The sequence below is a fragment of the Crocodylus porosus genome, unplaced genomic scaffold (assembly GCF_001723895.1).
Source record: "Crocodylus porosus isolate Cpor-Errol unplaced genomic scaffold, CroPor_comp1, whole genome shotgun sequence".
NCBI lineage: Eukaryota > Metazoa > Chordata > Crocodylia > Crocodylidae > Crocodylus > Crocodylus porosus.
This window is the reverse complement of record NW_017728947.1, coordinates 112148300-112161758: the sequence shown is the minus strand read 5'-3', so window position 1 is coordinate 112161758 and position 13459 is coordinate 112148300. Positions and strand designations below refer to the sequence as shown.

The 13459-nt window shown below is 56.3% G+C and overlaps 1 protein-coding gene across 6 annotated transcripts in view; it reads left to right on the top strand.

Annotated features, from left to right (window-relative positions):
* TRIM9 (tripartite motif containing 9) overlaps positions 1 to 13459 on the top strand; it is a 145233-nt gene that overhangs the window by 69776 nt on the left and 61998 nt on the right. The window lies entirely within an intron of this gene.

Sequence of the window (13459 nt, the reverse complement as noted above, 5' to 3'; positions counted from 1 at the left end):
GATCCTCCCCCTCTGTGCGGCACTGGTCAGGCCGCAGCGGGAGGACTGCGTCCAGGTCTGGGCGCCGCATTTCAGGAGGGATGTGGACAGCATGGAGAGGGTCCAGAGGAGGCCACCCGCATGATCGGGGGCAGCAGGGCAGGCCCGACAAAGAGAGGTGACGGACCTGAACCTGTTCAGCCTCCACAAGAGAAGGCTGAGGGGGATCTAGTGGCCTGTTACAAACCAGTCAGGGGGGACCAGCAGGCACTGGGGGGGTCCCTGCTCCCCCGAGCACCGCCAGGAGTGACCAGGAATAGCGGTCACAAGCTGGCAGAGGGGAGATTCAGACTAGACATCAGGAGGCACGACTTCACGGCCAGGGCGGCTAGGGTCTGGAACCAACTTGCATGCGAAGCGGTGCCGGCTCCTGCCCTGGGGGTCCTTAAGAGGGGACTGGACGAACACCTTGCCGGGGTCGTTTGCCCCCAGTACTCTTTCCTGCCATGGCAGGGGGTCGGACTCGATGAGCTACTCAGGTCCTTTCTGACCTGACCAACTATGAAACCACGAGACTATGAGCCCGTTGCTCCTTGTCCTGCATCTGCCCCCGCTGAGACCAGCCCAGCTCCATCCTCTTTGGACCCCCCTGCAGGGAGGTGAAGGCTGCTATCCAGTCCCCCCTCGGTCTTCTCTTCTGCAGACTAAATAAGGCCCGTTCCCTCCACCCCTCCTTGTGAATCACACCAAGGTTCGGGGAGGCCAGCTCCTCATCAGGGAGACTGCGCAGGCAGGCCAGCCTGGGCCAAGCAGCCCAGCAGCTACACCTGCAATAAGCTGCCAGCTAAGAAACTCTGCCCCGGTTTAGGAACAGTGAGCGTCTCAGCCGGCTGCTGGGCACGCTGCCTACCCATTTAGTACCAGCTGGGGCCATGGGTTTCCAAGCCTCAAGTCAACAGCTCTGATGTAGGCTGCTGTGACAAGTTTCCTGACTCTAGACCCCTTTGGTTGTCCTTGTTCCTGACCCTGTTTTTTGGCTTTTCTTTGGATTTCAGCTTTGGATTTCCCTGATGGATGTGTGCTCTGGTTTCTGACTGTGTTTGGACTTCTGCCTCTGGGTTCCCCACCCCTGGACTTGGTAGATCAGCTTCTCACCTTCTGGATACTAACCCCAACTTGTCTTGCGCTCAAGCAATGTCCATTGCTGCAATTCTCCATCCAGACCCACATCCCTTCCTCAAAGATCCAGTTCCCACACCAGACCGCCCTAACACTAACCAGCACATCACCCTCCAGGTCTTAGGGACCTGCAGACACACAATCCCTCTTCCCACCTCCAGAGATACTTCATGTGCAGTCCCAGAGTTTGAAACACCAAACAGGCTTTCCAACAGGCAGGGAGGGAAGAAAGTATCAGGGAAAGGGAGCACGCGTGAGGGCAAGTGTCTGCATGTAGATACATGTACACTTGCTTGTGTGCAGAGCTTTTGGAAGAAAAACGGGCTCCGTGCTTAGCTCTCTGAGGAGACGTCCTGAGTCCTGTGTCCTGCGGGCCAGGCTCTGTGTCCGTCCCCTGCAATGAGAAAGCCGTGCCATGTAGTTGCAGTGGGAAGTCCTGGCCACAGAGGGAGAGGTGTATAGAGCCAGTCCCTTGTGTGCTGATATTGGGGCCAGCGCCTTATCCCCTGGGGAGGCGAAGCAGAGTGGAGCAGCAGGGGGATGTGTCCCTGGCCACCTCTTGCCAAGCAAAGGCGTGCACTGTATCCCCCGGGCCGCCTTTCCAGGGTTTTTCCCCCAATACAGCAGATTGCACTGCTGAACCCAGGGAGCATGAACACATAGCCAGGGCCAGGTCAGACGGCTGAAAGTGCACGCTTCTGAGCAGCCGTGGATGCAAGGGAACCAGAGTATCCTTAAGGACAGGTCCCTTATGGGGGCTGTGTTTGAGACCAGACAAGCCTTTCCTCCTCCTGCCTGCACTCCTCGTGGTCTTGGCCCAGGTGTCGATGCAGGTCCTGGATGGCCAGGGGCTGGCGTGGGTGCTGGGTCCCCCTCGCTCGCCCACTGGTGTCACCTTGGTGGATTTCTCCCAGGAACCGCCAGGCCGAGAACGACCTTGGTATTGCTGTGGCCTTCTTGATGATGGGGTCATGTGCCAGCAATGATAACACATCATTTTCCATGACAGATCTGATTCCCTGGGGGAGGGGGTTTCCTCTTAAATTCAAAGTCATCTCAGTTTCAGGTAAATCTGGTACCAGGAACCCGTGAGAGGCCAGAGTCACCAGACAAGGGGCAGCACTGCAGTCAGAAAGGAGAAACGAGCTTGCGGGTGATTGGCGTCCATGGGCTCCAACATCTTATGCCTGCAACGCGCCTTGCTGAGCGGAGAGCGTCACCGCGAGGTGTGGGCTCAAACACGTGCCGGTCGGTGTGCTCAGCTGCCCCCCGGATGCCTGCAGTCAGAGCTGGCACGGCCCCTGTCTTCGCCCGCTCTCCGCGCACGCATCGGCATGACAGATCCATTAGCATTGCTGACGGTTGACTTGGCTAACGGGCGCAGCTGCCAGCTGGCTTGTGCCGGGAGCTCCTTCCCCACAGCCCCCGGTTGTGGAGGAGAGCATGTCAATCAGATCGCAGCCCTCTGGTGCAGTTACCGGTGCCAACACAGCCCAAAGCAAGGCTTCTTCCATCACCTCCCCGCGCTAGGGGACACCCAGAGCATAGCCATGGGCAGGCCGGATCTGATCCGGCATCTGTCCTCCGGCACCTGGTTTTGACAGGAAGCAGAGGCAGGTGCTTCAGGGAGAAGGGCAGTAACCCTGCGGTAAGTAGATGCAGGACAGTGCTCTTGCACTGCCCCTCGGGGTCTCCTTTAGTCCGTCCCAGTGAGACTGGCCTAAACCCTAATGCATGAAATTAAATATCCCTTCAGGCCAACGTTACGCGTTAACACCTAAAGCCACGGAAATGTCCCCGTCCTTTTTGAATCTACCTGTGTTCTTGCACAGATCCTTTTCTTTGGCCCCTGGCAGATGTGCCGGGAAAGGTATGATGGGATCTAACGTGTGATCCACGCACTCGCGCTTACTGCCGCATGTGGGATCATGCATCAGATCCCGTCACCCTTTATTGCCAGTGCAGGAGGAGCTCAGGATCACAATCCTTCTGCGCCAGCAAGTAACAGGCTCCTCTGACTGGGAGCCTGGATCACCTAACAGGGCTCCCAGCCATAGGAGCTTGCTACTTGCTGGCGCAGAAGGATCATGGTCCACCTGGCCACACGTTCAATTAATGACATCATAGGAACCAGCCATGAAGTCATTACATATTATTTGTGGAATAAGTTTGTAGCTTATTCCTTGTGTTATGGCGCCATTAATTGCTTTAATATGGGGCCAGGTCACAACTAAAGATGTGATTAACTGAGTCAAAGAATCACAGAAAACAAGGACGGGAAGGGATCTCAGGAGGTCACGTGTAGTCCAACCACCTGCTCAAGGCAGGACCAGCCCCAACTACATCATCCCAGCCAAGGCTTTGTCTAGCTGGGTCTTCAAAACCTCCAAGGATGGAGGTTGCACCACCTCTCTGGGTCACCTGTTCTGGTGCTACCTCCTAGTGAGAAAGTTTTTCCTAATATCTAACTTCAGCTTCCCTTCCTGCAACTTGAGGCCATTGCTTCTTGTTCTGTTGTCTGCCACCATTGAGAACAAGTTAATTATGTCTCAAATGTAACATCCCAGAGGCCTTTCTTTCAAACTTGCCACCTTTTCTTCACCTTGAACATCCTTTGTAAGGTCTCCTTCCTCTTTGTCTGGGCTCCCTGGACTCCCTGCACTCTCACCTTCCTGCGGCGAGCCCTGTCCCACACCGCAGTTCATTCTGCTTTCTCTGAGAGTAGGGAACTGCCATGGAAACACGGTGCCCGGCAAGTGGTTGACCTTCCAGCCCGCCGAGGCCTGGGATACGAGCAGTTCCCAGGACCTGCAAGCATTGCAGCAGCCTCACTGCAAACGAAGGCAGCTGTTCAAACAGGAGTAATCTGCCCTGCTCTAAGCCAGCGGCAAACTGGCTGAGGAGCATTTGTGCAGGTGACTCTGGCACCAGCTGAGCTTAAATGCTGGTTTTCATTAAACCCACACAATTTGTGCATGCATAGACCAGGGTGCGGGGAAGGCAGCTGTAGGACCGGGAAGAGCAATTCGTTTTGCCCTTTCTAATGCCTGGCTTTTTGTCCAGGTTACTGCTTGCAAAGCAAAATAGGAACGTGGAAAACCCAGTGCAGGCCACCTGCAAGGCCCATGCCCAGTGCCTGGTTATGTGCAGACACGCACCGTAGCTTGCCACGTCCTGGGTCTGTGTGACGGCATGCTCTTGGAATCCTACCTGGCTGCAGCCCTGGGGAAGGATTTCCCTTCAGGTCCCCTCTGCCCCCCGTTCACTGAGCCGCAGCAAGCCCAAGGGCTGGTGTGAGCACCATTCAGGAGCACTGGATGCCAGTGTTGCCCAGTTCCCGTGCTAGCTGGGCAATGCGTACCCTGATAGCCATTAGCAGTGCCAACCCCTTCCCTGGGCACCAGCTGTGAGCCATGCAGATCAGGCTGCCACAGCTGCCAGTCGAAACCAGAGGCTAGCAGAGTAGATCTCAACCCTCGTAACCTCCAAGCCCCTCCATAGCTTTTGTGAATTTTGGAAATGGGAACCCCATTCAAAAGCTGATTTCTATTTTACAGTGCTTCCCTGGGGGCAGGGGAGCAGCCAGAAAGAGACAAGCTTGTGCTGAGATCCTTGCCCCTCCATCACACATCTGCGCGGGGAGCGGAGGGAGTGGCTGGCTTTCATCGGGAGCCGGTGCATTCGGTTTGCAGCCCAAACCGAGCCCAACTTTTCTGCCTGTTGCAGCTGCTCCCTGCTTTGGGTTCAAGTCTCTGCTGAAGGGAAGACAAAGCAAAGTGTCAAAGCAATCCCATGTTTCAGGCATGTGTTTGGTAGCCGTGTTGGTCTGAGGCAAAAAGAAATGCAAAGATCTATAACTCTTGGTTCAGAGAGGATACCTTTTATTAGACCAACTGAGAAATTGCTAAAAAAAAATGTGAAATTATCCAAAAGCTTGCAGAAAAAGATAATTTTCTTTTCTTTTCTTTTCTTTTTTGCCATTTCTCGGTGTAATAAAAGGTATCCTCTCTGAACCAAGAGGTTTAAATTTTTGCAAAGTAATCCCTTTCCTTTCAACATGCTGGGGGGAAAATGTGCCTGGGAGTCCAGCTCTACCGTCCCCAGACCAGCTACGACTCCTACAGCTTCAGGACTGCCAGGCTGGGAGCAGGGTGCTCTGGGACCTGCCATTTGAGCCCAGAGAGCCATGGCCAGAGCCCTGCATAGCAGGAAGCCTACCAGTCGTGCTCAATGGACTAGACGAGGTGCTTTGGTCCCCTGATGGGTGCGTTCGGGGTCTCTCGCACTGCCTTCCCAGCCCTGTCTCCAGCCTCGTCTCCCCGAGGGAGCTTGCAGCAAAGACAGGTCGCTCCACATAGCTGCTTTGCATTACCTGCTACACGACAGGCATGTCTAGACAGCCAGCCAGATATGGAGTCACTCCCAGGCGTCACTTCTGTGTAGGATGCCCACATTCAGGCCTGAATGTCGGGGACGTGTCTCTAATCCATGCAAACAGCAAAGAGTATGCCTATTGATAGGGATCCCTGTGAGATGCAGGCCAAGGATGGCCAGCTGCTGCATGGGGCACCAAAATGGAGTCGGGGGCCCTCCGTTGTGTAATAACTGTGGATTATTCCTGTTGTGTTGTGCCACTGATTGCATGATTACGTGGCCAGGTTGCTACTTAGGATGTGATTAATTGGTTAATCACGTCTTAAGTGTAACGCCTGCCAAGGGCCTGCGTGGCTGGAGGCTCAGCCCCCCTGTGCCTGCTCCAGTAGCCCAGGGTGCAACTTAGATACCCCTTGGAGGGACAGGGTCAGAGTGGCACTGGGGAGGGGGTTGGCGCTTAACTTGTGGTGCATCAACCAAAACATTTAGCTGCCCATCACAGAGGCCTCGCTAGGGTGGCCACTGACCCATCCCCAGAATATAGGAACTCCTTGCCACCCCTCCCACAGCCCTTTCAGTCTCTGAAATCCCAGTACATACCCCCCACAAACCTGCTCCCAGCTCACTCCCCCATTAGTGCTCTTCCACCATGGTTTTCAGGCACTTACAGAGCGATGATGCCCATGCCCCATAAATCAGGGCCTGCAATATGCTGCCAGCCGTTGTGAATTTAGAAATCGCATCGATAAAGGTTTGACTGTTCAAAAGCCTCCCTGAGATCCACAGATAGGAAAGAGCCTGGGGAAGATTTATGGTGGTATAAAAATGCGTTATGAAGATTGCCCTGGGAAAAAAAATGCCATGGTGAGATGCTAATGATGGGATTGTACATGTAACACGCTTGTGCTGGGTCCCTACACTAATTGCTGGTGTGATTGAAGTGCAGCGTGTGGTTTGTCATAGGGCTGCGCTCCCAATATTGGTTATTCCCTGGTCCGGGTTTCCTGGTGTCTAGTACAGCTGGGATTTGGGTCCACTGCTTCATAGGAGGGAGGGGAGCAGGGCGCAGTGTTGCATTAGGAGGTGCATGTGGCTGGGCACTGGATTATTCAGGCTGTCTGCTCTGCATCTCTGCTAGGATGCTGTCGCCACAGCTTTGCCTGCATAGCTCTAGCAGCAGCACCCATGTCGTGTAGACCAGCCATGAGGATCCATTTGTGCAGGGTTTGGGGAGGCGTTGGACTCTCCCGCATCAGCAGGACATAGCTCCCGCAGGAATGGTTCAGTAGGTGGTTTCTCGTGGCCCCTTCCTGCCCTATGGTTTATCATATTATGATCTGGCCTTCTCTGCATTGCCATCTCGCCTCAACCTCTCCGCAGATCCCCCACCCTGGCCTGACCCCAGGCCCGCACCGCACCCTGGCTGGACCCTTTGCCTTGCAGTCCAGCCAGTCCCAGGCCAAGCAGGGTCTCTGCTGCCCCTCTCTGTGACTGCTGGGCCTGGCCAGCCGTGCAAAACCGAGCAGGGGCTTGGGCACAGGTCCTAATTTTGTGGATCACCGATAGGGCGTGGGTTCATGCCAGGTAGCGTCAATCCACCTCACCGCCAAAGCGCAGATCTCACTGCAGAAGGGGCTTGGTTTTCATTTTGGAAATGGCTCTTTCCTACTGCAAAGAGCTGACCCCAGGAGGCCCAGGGACCAGCTGGCACCAGATCACCTCGGCCTGGGGGCTGACACCAAGTCCTGCCTTTGTTCCCTCGCAGAAAGGCTGCGCGGGAAAACCCTCATACAGCTAACCCCAGGGATGGCATCCCCAGAGCTTTGCATGAGAGCAAGTGGGTCAAACATACAGCCCATAGAGCTGTTCCTCCAGCCTCCTAATGGCTGGGAATTCGGGGCTGGCCTGGGGTCTGCCCCAGAAGTCAGGGTCACGGGGACCCATTGGGGACAGCCTTCAGTGGCAGGGGCGAGCACTTGCCCTACCACTGTCCCTTGTCCTGCCGTCACCACCACTGTCCCCACTGCCACCAGGGGCCTGGGGAAAGCAATCCTGGGTGCAGTATCAGTGCCTTTAATGCCACACCCATTTACACCCAGAGAGGGTTTGGCCCCCACGGCACGGCATTCCCCAGGGAATGACACCATGGGGCCTGATCCTGGTATCACTCCTCCACGCCACTTCTTCTCCAGGTGCAGCTTGTGGTGCAAACCAGAGGCAGGCCTGGGAAACGGGCCTCAGCCCCTTATGCTTTGTGCAGGGTGGGGAGGGGGTGCATTTGGGCAGGCTGCATCACTTATTAGCAATGCACTCCCTGATTAACTCCACAGCCCTAATGACTGGCAGCATAAATCTCAGCGGAGATGCAGAAATCACCCAGGCTGCGCGAAAGCTCTTTAAGACAGCAGCCACAAGGTCATTTGCTGGGCCATTAAGCTGCTGCCCCTGGTTTACAAGCTAATGTCCCTGAGCCCTGCACTCCTTTATTTTTAATTTCAGCCCGGCCAGCGCTGTGTTGCCAGGCACCAGGCGATGGTGACCTGGCGTCCCCTCCTGCACCGTCAGTCACAGTCATATCCTCCCATTTCCCTTGTTGTGCCAGCCACTGGCAGGGATCTGTAGGAAGATGCTAAGGCAGAAAAATCAACTCGCAAGCCCTGACCAAAGGCGAGACTCTGCGAGACCGTCATACAGAAGCACCAGGGCTAACGTCGGCTATGCAGGGCACGCTGCCGGCAGAGAAGTCAAGCGAGACACCTGTCACTGATGCGGGAGTGGGCGAATTTGCCTTTGCATCTCAGCTGTCTCCGGAGAGATGGGGGGAGCCAGCTGAGCTGCACGCCCGGCCGATGCTGAATGACGTCTAACAGGGCAGCTGGGCAGCAATTCGGACTCAGCCCTTGTCCCCAGAGTCAAGACGGGGGTGGGGAATAGCTTGTACTGGACCGAGTTGTGTCACTGAGGCTCAGAGGCAAGCTTTGAGGCTTCAAGCAGCCGTCATCACGTCTAGGAAAGCAGCAAAGTCCAGGCTCGCACAAGTTAGAGGAGAGGCTCCAGCTCATCCCGCTTGCGTTAAGAACGTGACCACCTGAGAGGCAAGGAGGCCATCGCCTCTGCAACAGGTTGCAACCAAATAGCAAGTCTGATGCCGGTCCATGCAGCTCAGAGGTGTGAGGCGAGATCAGGTCTTTCACTAAACCAGCTTGCAGAGCCAGGAGAGATGGGAGACGAGCTCTGGGGCCTCTAGCACCCGCCTCTGCTGGAAGGAGCTCTCTGCCATCGTGCCTGTGGTCTGTAACGGAGAGGAGATGGACGTGCTCCATGTTTCTGGCCGCAGAGGGTAGCCAGCGATCCTGGTTAGGGTGCGAGATCCAGAGCCTGCATACAGGGACATCTCCGCCACGTTCCCAGACAAGAACGGGGCACGTGGCAAAGCGGCTGCGCGTGGTGCCGTCGGCCTGTCCGTGCAAGGCAGAGACTAGCATGTACGCGTGCGACCAGGAGCGCAGCACGGGCTCCCAAAGCTGCCGGGTGTGCCCAGCTGCCCTCACCAGGAAGCACACTCAGCCCAGCCTCCACAGGTGAAAGACGCCCCCGACACCTCCCTCCACGGCACTCAGCGCAGTCACAGGTGCGTGGGGATTGGCACAGGAGGGAAATGTCTGCCAGCTGTTCGTCATAGCCTCCCACCCACCCCTGCCGCTTGTAAAAGGGGAACAAGACCCAACCTTGTACCCCGGCTGCCTCATCCTTGGTGTGTGCCTCTACTGGCCTCTCTGGCTACCTGACCTGACCTGGCTTGCCCGTGGACCCTGAGTTCAGCCTCACCCTTTGGCTCCCTGACCTGACTCTGGTTGGATCTCCTGGATCCCTGACCCAGCTGGCCTCCTGGCCCTGACCTGGTGTCCCAGGCACGTCTGCTGACTCCTTGGCTCCACTACAGTCCAAATCTTCAAACTCCCCCTGGATCCTGGTTGCTTCTTGCAACCATGGTGGCCCCAGACCTGGCATGACACCACCTGCCACACGGGCATTGTCACCTGCCCCACTGCCCCTCCCTGCTGCACCTGTAAGGAAGATGGGAGTTTTAGAGGGGGATTGGCAGTGCTTCTTTTTTTTATGTAAAGCCAGGACATGGAGCGGGGACTCTAGGGACCCAGATCTTTGCCACTGGCTTCCTGTGTTACCTTGGGCACATTCCTCTGCCTCCTTGTCCCCACCCTGACTCTTCTCTGTAAAAGTGTCTGGGCCTGGGGCTGCTGTCTGTGTGTGCCCGTACGCAGAATAATGTAGTTCTTGTGGGAGGCATCAAAGCGACATTACTGAGACACCTGGGTTACATGATGTTGGAGCATTATTCTAATATTATAAAAGTCTTAGTCTGTCTGCAGTGTTTATTCGCACTCTGATTGGCTGTCTTGGCAAGAACTGAAAGGGAGGGGAGGTGGAGGGGGGGAGGAGAGGGGAGGGGGCAGTTCCTGTTAGCTGCGGCCACCACCCCGCTGCCGCCACCCTGCGTCTGCAGCCACCGTATTGGGGCCATGCCCCCAGCTGTCCGCCGCCATGCTTAGGCCCGTGGTCACCACCAGGCCACTAGGTGTGGGGCAGCGGTGGCATGGGCACAGCGGAGGCTGCGGAGGGGAGTGGGCCCAGACCCAAAGCTGCAGGGAATGGGAAGGGGGAACAGGATGGGGCTTAAGGACGGCCCTGACACTCCCTGGTGGTTACCTTAATCCTGCCTTGCTCTTACTCCAGCCTCTCAGAGTCGGACCCTGCTGCCTTACCAGCAATGCCTTGGTGGTATTAATCCAGAGGAGAGGCTGCCCTTGAAGGTGGTGAGCTCTGGGCGCTCTCTCTATAGTTTGTTCTTCCTTGGGCTCAACTTGGCCCAGCTGGTTCAGGGCTCAGACCCTGCTGCCTACAGTCTCTCAGCCCTGGGCTCCGACCCCACTGCACTGGGGCTTTGCCTGTCCTCAACACCGGCTCTCCCTGTGCGGTTCTGGCCCCTCTCGATACAGGCTTTCTACCTGAGGATCAGCCCTCTCTGGCTCCAGTTGCTTTAAGGGCTAAATTTGTGGCCTCCGTCCTCCCCTACAGCCATGCCCAGGCCTCACAGATGTTTCGTCAGTGATCTTTGGGTCTTTAGCGGCCTTGTCCCTCTTGGCTTTAGCCCATCGTTGTTCTGGCTGCAGGCCTCCAGCCCTGGCCTGCTTGTTCTGGCTTAATTTTTTTTGGCCTCCACCTTCCCTGTATCTCCGTCCCCAGGTTCCCCAGCTCTGTCCCAGGGTTTGTTCCAGCCCCTTGGGGTCCCGGGCCCTGGCAAGGTAGCTCACAATTTATCCTAGCTCCCTGGCATCCCTGACCCAGGTGATGCTGCTGACAGGTGGGCCCAGCCAGCCCCCACCCAGCATCCCTGGCCCAGGTAAGGCTGTTCTCAGTCTATCCCAGCCCCTGCCCACCCCCTGGCACCTTTGACCCAGGGCAAAGCTACTCCCCATGTAACCCAGCCCCCGGCACCCCTGGCCCAGAACAAGGCTGCTTTTGCTTTGTCGGCCCCTAGCCCTTGAACTAGGCTAAGCCCCTTGAGTACCTGCCTCTGCAGGGCCACCGTCGTCTGCCTCTAAACCGATTGTCTTTAGCCTCATGCAGCCTCCTGGATCCCAGATCTGGGAAGGTCTTTATTTGGGCTTCAGGCTCCCCTACCGTGGGGTACTTTTCACGCACCCCGACCTCTGGCCGCCACACCACCCCCACCAGCTGCACCCATTCCTCTGCGCCAGCTCCCATGCGCTCATAAGCCCCTGTTACCAGACTTAACACTAGGCTTTAGATAATGGCACTGAATTCATAAAAGCTTGAACAAGAATAGCCTGCTCCTTGAAGAGAGCGTTTATGGAGCACAGCAATTTGTAATTTCACGTATGCGACAAGGGACAGAAAAAAAACAACTCTGCCTAAGCTAAGACACAGGCGAATAAGACACGGCGACAACACACAACTTAGTCTAACTTAAAATACAATATAATAAGCTAAAAAGACAACAGAAAGCCTTGCATGGGGCTTGCATAGTCCTAAGGGCAGCATGGCTCCTTGCAGCCAGATATTCAGAAGGTCTTTCTAGGAGATCCACAGGTCTCCTTAGGTGGTGAAGGCAGTCCCATGGCCTCGTCTTTGCCTGGGTTGTTATAGGGATCTGCACCCCCATCTCCCCCTTGGGCCCTCACATGTCCCAGGTCTCTCATGCATTCAACATCGCTGTCTCTTGCCAGTTCTTAGGTATTTCAGTCTCTCCCCCTTACAGGTTTTACTTGAAATGCAAATGTAGTCCCCTGCCTTCTTCCCCTCCCCTGCTACCTCAGGTGACACACTTAACATCTGTCGTGGTAGCTTCAGCCCCCACTTGTGATGACTGTGTCAGGTCTTTGCCCACAGCCCACTCCGAGGGCTCTCAGGGTCCCAGCAACTCCGACCCTGTAGCCTCCGGCTCTTGCAGCTTCCCCAAAAACCAGTGTTGCCAGCCAGGCCATCAGGTAATTCACTCCCAGCAAGAGTCAGGGCCAAACTGAGCTCCCTGGCTGAGGGACTTCAAAGTGGGTCGTGAATATGACTCTTCCCCGGGTGATCACCCTGTGACCCTCACTGTAGGCAGGTGCCGGAGGGTAAAAGGAAGTCACGTAGGAGGCTCTGGCCCCAGAGGGATCCGAATCCACAGCCCCTGCCTCCCAGGACAGTGCCCGAACCACCAGACTACCAGTGAGACCCGGGTAACTTAGCCTGGTGCTAGCAGTGCCCCCAAGCCCCATCTGGGCATTCACCCTGGCCGCTTGTGCCTGCAACGGGATGTTGCTGCTATCCTCATGTTCTCACAGATCTTGCCAAGAGTCATTGAATCAGAGACCCTTGCATAGTCAAAGAAATAAAGCTCGCAGCGAGGGTGCATACCGTGATCTGCCGCTGGGATGCAGACTCAGGGTAGCATAGCGTATCAGAGCTACCCTCTGGCATCTGGAAAAGTCCCTTTGGAGTGGGGAACACTGCAGACTTGTTCTGTTTCCTGCACCAGGCTGATAGTCTACTTAGGAAAAGCAGGGGTGGGACTCTATCAGCATTTCACAGCAGCAGTCGGTGCTCAGGTCACTTGTGGCCTGGCGTTAGGTGCTGGAGTTTGAAGCTCGGAGCCTCTTTGTCCACTGAGGGTGCAAATTGTCACTTAGAGAGTGGGAGGTCCTCACACCCGCCAAGGCTTAGTATGGCGCCTGGCACAAGTACTCTCCATACCCCGGCAATGAGCCCCACGCTTGGGAGGGAAGATCCTGATGGCCCCTCCAGGGGAAAGAGAACAGCTGGGGGGTGCGGGGGCTGCTCCGGGGGGAGATGTAACACAGGGACCTGCTCCCCTGCAACTCGGGTCTGCGCCGCTGCAGAATCGGGGTAAGGGAGAGATGAAAACCAGCCCAGTGGGTCTGTGCAGTCAAAGGGGAGCCTGGGCCCATTGGCCAGGTGGCTGCAAAAGGGCTCATGCACCCTGAGCTGCCTTGGCCAGCCTCCGTGGAGGTGCAGCCTTTTCCTAAGGAGGTGCACCTCATGCACGCCAAGGGCCTTTCTGCAACCCTCACCCCCATGTGGACCCCCATTGATGCAAAAGGGGCCATTCGAGCTCTCAAAATCTGGGTGACAGGGTCTGGGCCTCACAAGTCCCGTGAGGCATCTCCACTGCACACGCCCGTGGGGCCAGAACAGGGCCAGAGGCACAAAGCCCCAAGTCCCTGGGGGGAAGCAGGCACCCAACTCCTCCTGCTCTACAAGCCAGTGGGAGGGAGGCACCCACCCCAGGGTGTTGTAATCGATGGCAGTCACTCATCATGGTGCCCTGTGACCAGTGGGGTCCCTCAAGGCTCTGTCCTGGGACCCATACTGTTCATCATCT